Source organism: Arachis ipaensis, chromosome B2 (assembly GCF_059453495.1).
Source record: "Arachis ipaensis isolate K30076 ecotype BB chromosome B2, ASM5945349v1, whole genome shotgun sequence".
NCBI classification, from domain to species: domain Eukaryota; kingdom Viridiplantae; phylum Streptophyta; class Magnoliopsida; order Fabales; family Fabaceae; genus Arachis; species Arachis ipaensis.
In genome coordinates, this window is record NC_142437.1 from 105734070 (window position 1) to 105746392 (window position 12323).

General features: G+C 34.7%; 1 pseudogene; it reads right to left on the reverse strand.

Annotated features, from left to right (window-relative positions):
- Window positions 1–5222: 5222 nt before the first annotated feature.
- LOC107627583 (O-fucosyltransferase 19-like) lies at window positions 5223–7796 on the reverse strand (annotated as a pseudogene).
- Window positions 7797–12323: the final 4527 nt, after the last annotated feature.

The following is a 12323-nucleotide window of genomic DNA, read 5'->3' on the forward strand; positions in this document are numbered from 1 at the left end:
GCCCGTGCACTACAAGAAAAAGGCCTATGGCCACGCTTTTTTCTTGCCACGCTTTAAAAGTATGGCCAAAAGTGGTCAATGACTACACTTTTATGAGGGTGGCGATAGATTAGAGATTTGGCCACTTTTTTTAAAGCGTGGCGAAAAGGATAAACGGCCACGCTTTTGTAAGGGTAACAATTGATTAGAGAAACAACCACGTTTTTTTGCCATGCTTCAAAAGCGTGGCCATAGAAAGAAACAGGGATGTTTTAAAAGCGTGGCGATAGGGTTTCATTATGGCCACGCTTTAAAAAGTGTGGCCAAAAGGTTTAAAACAGAAAAACCCTAATGACCCGGCCCCCAACCCGGTCCCCAACCCTTTCACCCTGGCCACCCTAATCGATCGAGCTCACAACAGCGCCGCAGCCCCACTCCCCCTTTTTCCCCTCTCTAGCGCACACAACACAATACTCACACGCACCACCTCACCCACGTGGAAGAGGAGAGCTCGAGGAAGGAGACGCCGCCTTGCTGCCAGCTCCGTGGAAGACCAGCCTGCCGCCGCTGTCGAGTCAAATCCAAGAGAGAGAGTGTGTGCAACAATGAGAGAGGAGGAGCCGTCACCAAACGCGTCGCTGCCGCTGGAGGAGCTTCGCTCTTCGCCGCCGCCGAGGAGGGGAAAGAGGAGCTGCTCCCTCGCCAGTCACCGTCGTGCTTCCTGGTTGCCGATGAGGGAGCCACGAGAACTGTTGCCGTCGCTTTTTCAGTAAATCTTCGATCATCATTTAATCTTTTTTTTAATATTACAATAAATCTGTGCTTTTAATTGTTATTACTCTTTTCCAATTGATTTTTGGAAATCGAAGTTTTACAGGTTCGACAAGGAAGGGAACCGATGGAAGGAGAGAACCGATGGTACCGTCAAGTTCCCAAAGAACAAGGTTACTAGCAGGGTTTGGCTTCTCATCTGAACAAAATTGATTTGTGCTTCTTTGTTTATGTTTATTCTCTGATTCATTTGTGCTTCCCTAGTTCCCTGATTCTTCCGTTCGTAAGTAGTTAGAGAAGTTTAAATGATATTTGTTTGAGCCTCATATAATAATTTCGAATGTGGTTCTTTTACTGTCATTATAGTAGTTAAATCTCAGAAGGTTAGTTGGTTCATTTGTGCAACTAAGTTTTGTTCTTTTTTTTGTGTTTATGCTGAACAAAATCATTGCTGAGTGTGGTTCTTTAGCTGTAAGCACTCCAAATCATTGAAAAAAGTAATTCAAAGCCTTATTTTATTTTTCTTTTGCAGATATATGCTGTATCTATCACCATCCGTATTGTGGTAAGTTATAAGTGCATATATGATATATGGAGAATTTAGCAGTGATCAAGCCATCATTTTCTTTCCTTCTCATTTTCAGTTTATTTTGGGTTGTAGGTTGGCTTTATGTTACTCACATGCATTTGGGAATTTAACTTTCCTCCCTTTATGGTTCTTGTCATAGCCATTCTCAACGATGGTATTACTATATGCTCTCAAATACCATATTTAAAATGCATTATTTGAAGGTCTTCTCTACAGTTATAATAACATTAGCTACTTTCAAATATCATTACCTTTTCATGGTTTTGTTTAGGATATGAAACCATGAAGTTGTCTAATCCATATAACTTACTTTAGTAGCACAAATTTTCATTGTGTGTATGCATGCGTGTATCTTCTTCAAGAGTTTATATTCTTTCGCTTGACCTCTGATGCTATTTTACAAATGTTATGTTTACAAAATAGGAGAAATGAAGCAGTTGATGTGCTTTCTAAGATCTATATATGATCTTGCTCGCTTAGAGGATGAAGTTGATTTCCTCACAGCTCAATCAGAGCAAGACCGACAGAAAAGGAATAATGTCAAATTCTGGGATGCTTTTCGATCAAAGGAAATCAAATTGGCTTTTCTTGTTGGAGGAGGGCTTCTGGTAATAATCCTTGTTTCCTTTTCTTTTATTCTTTAATCTTCTTTTAAAGTTTTTTTACAAGATAACACATGTTTTGGTTTGCGACTTTGAGTAATAGGCTAAAAGAAAATAAAGCTAGTGTTGCCTAGAATGGAAAGTGAAGCTTCAAAATAATTTATCAATTTTGTATATGTTTTTGCCATCTTTTGCAGGTAAAAAAGTTCACAAATGTTTCTGAAACAATTATGTATGATCTAAAGGAAGGAAGTTTAAGAGGGCTAGAGGAAGGAGGAACAGCGAAGGACTTAGGATTTAAGTTGTATTGTTTTTGTATTTTTCTTTAGTTTTTAGTTTTGGAATTTGAACTTGAGATTTATTTTGTATTTGAGTATTAGTTTTTTAATGTATAAAATAATTATAGCAAAAATTATATATGTCTATAATTATTATTTGATTTGTCTTGTAATATAAGTTTGGTAATAAAAAAGAAATGAAAAATTTATATTTTGTATCGATGAAGGTAAAAATAAAAAAATGATTTTTTTTATTTTATAAGGCTATTGCCACGCTTTTAAAGCGTGGCCGTATCTCTGGCTATGACCACGCTTTTTTAAAGCGTGGCCATATCTTGCTATCGCCACGCTTCAAAAGCGTGGCCATATCTCTCTCTATCACCAAATCTCCCATATACGGCCATGCTTTAACGGGAGGTCATTTGTAAAAAGCGTGGCAAAAGAAAAAGCGTGGCGATAGGTCACCAAAAGCGTGGCGATAGAGCAACTGCCACGCTTTCAGACGCCACCCTTTCAAAAGCGTTGCGGTAGCTCAAAAAGCGTAGCAAAAAGTTATCGCCAAGCTTTTTTCAACTTTTCGCCACGCTTTAAAAGCGTGGCAATTGAGCTATTTTCTTGTAGTGGTGGCAAGGAGTTAATGCTAATTGAAACGCTGTTGTTTTGGAGATTAATAAATAAAATAATTAATAAAATAAGTTTGAGTTATTTTAATTAATTAATAATTATAGTTATTAATAAATACTAAATAAGATAAATTTAGTAAAGTTAAATTTTTAATTAAACAAGTTTTATTTAGTAAAGTTATAAAGTTGAATTTTTAATGATTTGTTAAGTATTTATTAAAATAAAAAAATTTAAAATTTTTATTAATAACAATCTTAACATGTATTCTTAGAAGTTAGAATTCATAATAACTAAATTTAATATTAATTAATATTTTACCAAAATTAAGTACTAAATAGAATAAAAATATTTTTATATGAAAACCAACCAATAATCTGGATATTATCGTGGTCAATAGATTCAATAATGTTAACTAATCAACAAAATATAATATTTTTGGCAAATATTTCACTAATTTTAAATATTAAAGGCTAAATTCTAAATCTTAAATTTTATGATTATTTATAATTTATAATGAGATTTTTTAATAATTTATAGAAATTATTTATAATTATTATTTTTTTAAATTTATTATTGAATGTACTCTTTATTGTATTCATTATGGATATTATTAAATATACTCTTTATATACGTTTGGACCATAATAAATCGAATTAACTTACATTCATTTATATATCTTGGTAAATCAATTTGTGCATATAGCTCAATGCATACTAATTCGACCTTGTCTGTTTCAATTTATCCTGGCCATTTTTGTTTATAAACCCAACTTGCCTCATTCAATTTACTAAGGACACAAACTTTCAATTAATTATTGTTGTGACATGTAATTTGAATCGGTCACATTCGATTTACTGCTTCTTTTAGTAAATCAAATTGAACCAATTCGATTTACTACTATATCCGTAAATCGAATTTAACCAATTTGAAATATGATTTGGGGATCAACGTAAAATTTTTTTATTTGGATGAATCACGTAATATTAAATTAGCTTTAGTTTATTTATGTGTTTTGTCCCTCCGTTTATAAGAAAAAATCTTGCACATTAATTTAATTAAATTTATAGATAATTTTTTAAATAATTTGCTTGAAAATTAGTCATTTATATATGTGAAAATGTAAAAAATTAGTTATTTATGATTTGACAAACTTGATTAAATCACTAAGAATTTTTAATTGTTAACTTCGCATAAAGACTAGTATACGTAAGTCTTCATCATTAGTTATATATTGTAGTTAATTTCATGTGAAGTTGATAGTTGAAAGTCTGTAAATAATTTGGCTAAAATTATTATCTAACGACTTTCAATTATCAATTTCACATAAAATTAACTGTACATACATTTTTACTATATATAAATATATAATAATTAATTTAATGGTTTATTTATATATATAGTATTTTTATTTAGAAAAATCTTTTAAAATGAGAAGAATTATAAAATGTAAAGTAAGTAATTAATCACTACTAAATTTATAATTTTTATCATGTTTGAATCAAATTATCTTAATTTAAAAATAATTAACTTATTTTTTTATTTATCTAATTTTTGGAAGTATGAGTTTGTATTACAATATTTTTTTTTGGATGGATTGTGGGTACAGGCCCATGTGGCCAAATCTAACAAAAAATCTAACCACTAATCAATAACTTTTTCTAACAAAAAAAAAATATCATAAAATTATAGATTCAATCAGACCATCTCATATACTGGTTCATAATTATATGTAAGATCAAATTTAACAATACTAATAATTTGTGTCCTGCAATAATCTAGACTTTCCATCAAAAATCTTTTTTCTTGGTGTTTCAAACACCAGAAAATACTTTTCTCACCTAAGACATTTCTTTCTTTACTGCACTCAAAGGCAGATTGTTACAAAACAATATAAATAATACACAAAACACTTCAATGGGGAAAAAATTTCTACATTTTAAATGTTACTTCGTTAAATAATTGTAACTATATGCTCCATTTGGCAATTGTTTTTCTCAAAAAAGAATTAATGAATACATTATAATCCCTCGACTTCCACAAGGGTAATTTCGTCATAAATGCCAATCTCCCACTATAATCTTAATCTATGCCTTGTATTTATTATACACAAAAAACCTTCTATCTGTTCTTTTCCTAAAATGGAAACTCATACTTTTTAGTGAAATGAGAAGAACCTTAACACAAATGTCCCTTTAGATTCTTCAGCATCCACATCAAACTTGGCTTGAAACAAAGGAAGAAAGCAACATTTCCACCATAACAACATGAATAAGCTTTTTCCTTTTTTAACGTTTCCTTAAATACAGTGCCATTTTTAACATAATGCACATTGTGAAGAACCCCAACCAATTTTACCTACTTATCAAAAAATCCAATGTATTATCTTTGCGAGTCGAGGCCGATTTGATGATCAAGTTTCAGTGTTGTGATCATCTCCTGAGACTTGTTACATATACAATCGGGGAAGGAATTCGCGAAGAAATTCTCCTCGATTCTTGGCGACTCGCCTACCTGTCTAAAATAAGGAGCACCTAGCCTATATTAGAATGCAAGTTCTTGACCTCAGAAGAAAATGCTTCCCATTCCATGGAACCTTCGGCCAATTGATCAATCAGTTTAACAAAATCCAATCTGAAAAAGAAATGAAAAAGATTATATGTTAGTGACAAATACCATTTCTATGTAAAAATTTTTAAGGTCTCATTTGTTGCAACATTTCTAATAGGGATGTTCATAGGTCGGGTGAAATCGGGTTTGTCTAAATCCAGATTTGTCCCTAAATATACACCGGATCTATTTTTTAGATCCTAACCCGGCACTAGACCCGATGAAACCTAAATATTTTCAGCGCACAACTATACTGGATCCAAACCAGGTGAAAAGCGGGTCTTTAAAGCATAAAGAAACTTATTTATAAAGAAACTTATTTATGATCCACTTATTTATAAAGAAGAAACTTGTTACCGAAAAGTTGATATCCATATTTGAACTTGAATTTGTCCATAAATTCTAATTTGATGCTTCTTTGATCTATTTTCTAATTCACCAAGTGTGATTAAAAATAAAACAATAAGCTTATAATTAATATAACATAATATTGAAATTAATTTAAAACATATATCTTTTTTAATTCCTTGGGGTGTACATGGGTCGGGTTCGCTTTGACCCGTATCCGACCCGAAATAATGACCGGGTCAATCTTTAAGACCTTTACCCGGTCTTAGACCCGGTGAAATTACACCAAATTAACCCTTAAAATGTTCGACGCCGGGCCATGTGCACCCCTAATTTCTAAGGTACCATTTCTAAAAGAACTTTGTGAACTGACCTGTCAGGATTGATAGTTTTTCTGAACCCTTCAAACCTCCTGGCCTTGCACAGCCTTTGCCATGTTTCCATCATAAGTATAAACAAACACATTACTCTCCAATGCCACGATATAATCCAAGGCAGCGAGCCGGTTCTGGTATGGCTTGAAAGGCTCCAACTCCTCCTCAATTGCAAGAGTAGAGTGAGTGAAGACATTAGGGTACTTTGCCCTAAATGCCGCCATGCTATTGCTACCATATATAGGCCCCACGACAATGTAGATTGTCATCGATGAAGGGTACCCCATTGCCTTCAAGAAAACGTCTGCCTCTCTAGGTGACATAGGGCATCCACTAAGCAATCTTTTCTCCACACTATCAATCTCTTTTTCCTTCCAATGCTTCACTTCATATCTCATAACCCTTAGTTCCTCTGCTTCCTCTGCTGTTAGATTGTGGCTGCAGCCAATGAAAGCTAGCATGTCTTTCTCACATCTACAAAGTAAGCAAAAACAAAGTAGGAAGCCTTAGTTTAATTGTTGATTAAAGTCTTGTAAATAAATTAATTAACAAAAAAGAAAAAACAGAGCTTCACTCTATAACTGGAGTCAAGAAAACTTTAATGCCTCGTTCGGTAACCGTCTCCAAACAATAGATATAATGCAGAAACAGAAAATGTTTCTGTTGTGATACAAATTTGTCCATTTTTTTAGTTGATCCAAAAACTGGAGAAAATAGAAACAAAGATAGCCACACAATCTTACTGTCTTATTTCTATCTTGTGTGCCTACTGAACTTGGTGAGACCAACAAGACAACAAAAATAAGCAAAGAGAATTAAGTGAAGAACTAGAAAACACCTTAAATGAAGGGCAATATATCGTTCGTTATTGGTTCTTAGCCTGTTCACTAGTGTCCTTCCTAGCTCTTCAATCTCTGTTATGTACTTAAGAGTTTCGTAATTGGCACGACATCGAAGCCTCTGAATTGAGGAAGCAATGCCATTGTTGGCAAGTCTAGAATCCGTGTGAGTAAACTGTATGACCTTGTGTCGCTTCAACAGTGGTACTCCTCTATAGTAACTAGCCTGCAAGATGAAGAAGCATCTAAGCCACCATTGCGCCCACTAAGAAAAGCAAGAATTGTTTCAAGGTAATCAAACTAAAGAGACCACCTAAACTGAGCTTAGCTAAACTTTGTTCATAAAACTCGACTCATAAACTGGATTTGGAATCTAAGAGTCTACAACATCCGAATAGATGATGAAAAAATCAACAATGTGAAACTTAATAAGATACAAACCATATGCATGATCTAAAAACAACAACTTTTTATTTATTTTCTAACGTTGCACTTTACTCCCTAAAACATAGCTTTCAATTTAGAAGAGCCGAATCATTGCGAAATAGAATTTTTTCCCAAACACACCTTTGACCAAAAAACCGGGGCCTTGAGAAGTGGCTTGACAGATGCATACTTAACCGGCAAATACTCAACTTCGGGCCAAAACCTTTAGAATAAGTGATCGGTTTTCAATTTTAAATACTTTTCTAAGTATTTCTGCAGTTTCTATTTTCTTATAAACAGTACCAGACAGATTTAAGCCGGTACTGCAGACTAAATTACCGGTACGCATTTTTACACATTTTTCACAGAAACTTATATTTTTTCACTCGAAAAAATCCACAAAATCCAAATCTCACCTTTAAAATTTTAAATTATTATTCCTAAATTTTTTAACCTATTTTGGACAATTAAATTATTTTATTCCGATTAAATGGCTACTAAATTTTGGTTCTTACAAAGAAGCTGGGATGAAGACTTGGTTGAAAATAGAGTGACTTGGGATTTGGTAGTGGAATTAGGAGATGTTCTTTATGATGCGAAACAAGACATTATGGCTATTCTTCAGACTCAGAATGAAGAAATTGCACAGAAAAGAAGGCAAGCAAAACAAAAGGAGAAAGCAAAAAATAGTCATCCTAAAAATCAAAATAAGGTGTGTAATACAGTGCTTAAATGATTTATAGTTTTTGGAACGTGAAGGGCTTAGGGGGTGTTGAAAAATTGGGTATGGTGAAAAATTTTAAGAGAAAAAATAATGTAAATATGTTAGGATTGATAGAAATGAAGAAAAAGGTGGTTACTGAGTTTGATGTAGTGCAAATCTAGGGAAATGATGCGGTAGGTTAGGATTTTGTGGGATCAAAAGGTACTTCTAGAGGTTTATTGTTAATGTAGGATGACATGATGTTCAACTTGAGTAATTATTATAAAGGGGAGAGATGATTGTGTGTGCAAGGGGTTTTGACGAACAATAATTTCAATTGTGTGTTTTGCTTGGTGTACGGTGCGCATGCCAGAGACGACAAACTGACTATGTGGGAAGAGTTGAGTTTTATCTCTGGATTATTTCAAGTTCTTATTTGTTACATGGGTGACTTTAATGAGGTTGTGCAAGTGGAGGAAAGGAAAGGAGCCATTACGTTAACAGCATCTGCGAAAGATTTCAAAAACTGGATGCAGGATATGGAGTTGGTGGATTTAGAGCTGAATTACTGTAAGTTTATGTGATTCAGGGGCTAATCATGTAGTCGCATTGATCGGGTCTTGGTCAGTGTGGAATGGATTGAAGAGATTCTTGAGACACGGCTTAAAGGTAAGCAAAGGGGTTTATTTGATCATTGTCCATTAATAGTGGAGGATAGTAGAGTGCAAGGTGGGTCGAGGCTGTTTCGAAGTTTAGATTCCTGGTTCACACAAGATGGATTTCTCAGAATGGTGAAGGAGGAATGGAAGGGGCTAAAAGAGTTTCAATTTACTGAAAAGCTGAAGGCTTTGATGATATCTTTGAGTAGATGACATAAGAAAAATTTTGGTAATATTGAGTTCAGGATAACCAAACTGGAGGATGAAATTAGAAAGGTAGATGATATGGCTAGTGATGGATTGTATGATGGAACTATGGAGGCAAGGAGGAAGGCCCTTGTCAGCTTTTGTAAGAAATGGTATGTTAGGAAAAAGATACATTGGAAGCAGATGTCAAGGTCTTGACCTGCTAAGAACATGGATAAGAACATGATGCATGCGCATTATGTTGTGTTTTCTATGCTTTTTCATACAAGAAATTAATACTTAATGCTTAATTATGGAAGTGTTTTGGTGCTTAAGTTGTATACTGCTTTGATCTCTTTGATTTAATTAATTTTGTAGGAAATGAATGAAAAAGAAGCAAAAAGCACAAAACAAGCTCAAAAGAAGAAAATAGAAAATTTTGGCACATTTTGAAGCCTAGGACACGCTTTGGAACCTTAAGCCATGCTTTAGAAAGCGTGGCCCTTGAAGAAGCGTAGCCTATGATAAAGCATACTTCAGCGCTTCAAACGCCAAGGATAAGAAGCGTTTACATAACCAAACACCTTCGAGCCTCAATGAGCATAAGAAGTTCAAAGATGAATTGGCAACCTGACCTCTCCATATTCCAACATGAATAACTTGAGTTACAAAACTTCAAATAAGGTAATTCTAATGTCATTGGAAAGTAGACTTCAAGATATTTTCAACCATATATAACACTTTATAGTGGACAGTGGATATGAGATTGCAATTCACCCCAAAAAACAAGGTGAGCATAGCACCGACGTCTAAAATGCCCAAGAAGCTCATTGGCATTGCAAACGCCCATTAAGGGCGTATAAAATGCCCTATCCCTATTCTCCAGAGCCAGCCACAGTTTAAGCACTTAAAGTGGCATTTCCAACGCCAATAGTGGCGCTTAAAATGCCAAGTGAGCAAAGCATGTCCCTGCAGAGGTGCCAGCTGACCTCTTCACCTTTAAACGAGAATAAATTGAGCTATAGAGATCCAAATGGTGTAATTTTAGTGGTATTGAAAAATATACATCCAGAACTTTCTAACAATATATGATAGTCCATGGTTCCATGCCGTTTGGGACATGAACAAGGAGAAATAAAGTGACGCCCAAATACGAACATGCCAAACCGGCGTGTGAAACGCCCATTAAGGGCGTCTAAAATGCCCACTCAAACGCCCATTAAGGGCATTTAAAATGCCAAGATCATTCAGGAGCATAAATTGTATGCTAGATTTGGCATTTTGAACACCCAAAACCACGCCCCAAATGCCCGCCTTCATCACATCTTCCAGGAAGCAAGTTTGAGCTTCCAACTTGGCATTTCCAACACCCCTCATTGGTGCCTCAAACGCCACTCTCTCTCACCTTCCAGGAAGCAATTTTTGAAGTCAAGCTTGGCGTTTCCAATGCCTTTAAGTGGCGCCCCAAACGCCAACACCTTGAACCACCCGTGAAGCCTTCAATTTGGACCACTTATCTCACTCAAATTCCACTCCAAATTCAAGCAAGCAAGCCCACAATCAACAATCAATCAAGGCCACAAGAATCATGTAGAATTAGTTCATTTTTATCTGATTGTAATTTATTTTGAATTTGTAATTTTAGTTAGCTTATAAATAGGCTTGAGCTTATCATTTTGGAGATGATCCTGGGGGGTGGGGAGTCTTCGGACCCACTCTTCTCACCCTCATTCTCTTCTTCTCTTCCGTTTTCTTTCATACCCACTTTTGTAAATATTTAGTTATGAGTCTCTAAGTCTTTTAATTAGGAAAGAGAGCTCTATTATAATTTAATGGATTGATTGATTTTCATTTTTTATCGTCAATTATTCTTTCATTGCTTCTTTAGAGAGAGTCTTTGTGCTTCAAAGATCTAGTTCTATCGAGAAAGGGATTAGATCTATTAGACTGCTATGATGAGCTTGAGAAAGGATTCATAACATTCAGTTTGAGGCTCTTCTCTCACACTTCTCTTGATTGATAATTCATAGCTTGATATGTGAGATGTAATCACTATGAATTAAGATTTTGAGGATTGTGTGGCTTTTGAATAAATTGAACTTCATCTCTTTTCATGAGCAATTATATCAAGAGATTGGCAATTGATCAAGTTAAAAGAAATCAAATCACCAAGAGATTGGGGTTTGGTTACTTATGATTTGCCAAGAGATCAATGATTGCATAATTAAAGTCGAAATGAGAATTGTTGATCCTGAGAATGCAATATCTCTTGATCCCAAAATTCAATTTTAATTATTAGTTATTGTTGTTTACTTTATGGTCATTTACATTCCTGCACTTTAATTCCTAGTACTTTACATTTCCAATCATTTACTTTATTACACTTTAGCATCCACCACTTTACATTTCCATCATTTACTTTCTTGTTCTTTATTGTTTTCATTTAATTTCAAGTCATTTACATTTCTTGTTTATTCATCATTCAAAATTAAACCATCTAACTAGAGAAATCAATCAACTATTGCTTGCTTAATCCGTTAATCCTCGTGGGATCGACCTCACTCTCGTGAGTTTTATTACTTGATATGACCCGGTGCACTTGCCGGTAGTTCTATAAAAATTTGTTCTTCAATTTTTATATCAGAACACAAGATATTTCCATGACTTAGCCTCGGCAAGAAGACAGAGCAATCGAATTGATGCCTTATGAAGAGGAATTAAGCCAGGATCAAGCTTGTCATTAGAGATTTTTATAGGAACTTGTATCATTAGGAAGCGTCACCTTTGATAGGTTTTCATGATGGACTAGTTAATCAGATACAGGAAGATGAGTCTGCAGAGTTAGAGGGGATGCCTTCGGTTGAAGAAATAAAAGATGTAGTTTGGGATTATGAGCCGTCGAAGGCGCTTGGTTATGATGGTTACAATATGAACTTCGTCAAGAAGTATTGAGGAGAAATTGGGTCTGATTTCACTAAAGCTGTCATGGATTTTTTTTCAGTCAGCTGAGTTACCAAGAGATTCTAATGTTACTTGGGTGGCGCTGGCTCCAAAGTTTGTTGGAACTAGGGAGATTAAAGATCTTTCGCCAATTACCATGGTAGAATGTGTGTACAAGGTCATATCGAAGGTGCTCATTCGAAGAATGTGGAAGGTAATGCCAGGATTAGTAGGAGAGACTCAGAGTACTTTCATGAAGGGGGAAATATAAATGATGGGGCTTTGATTGCGTGTGAAACAGTACAGTGGCTGAAGACGAGTAAGAAGAGGTCGGCGATAATCAAGCTGGATTTCCAAAAAGCATATGATAGAGTAAAGTGGAACTTTGTGGATATTGT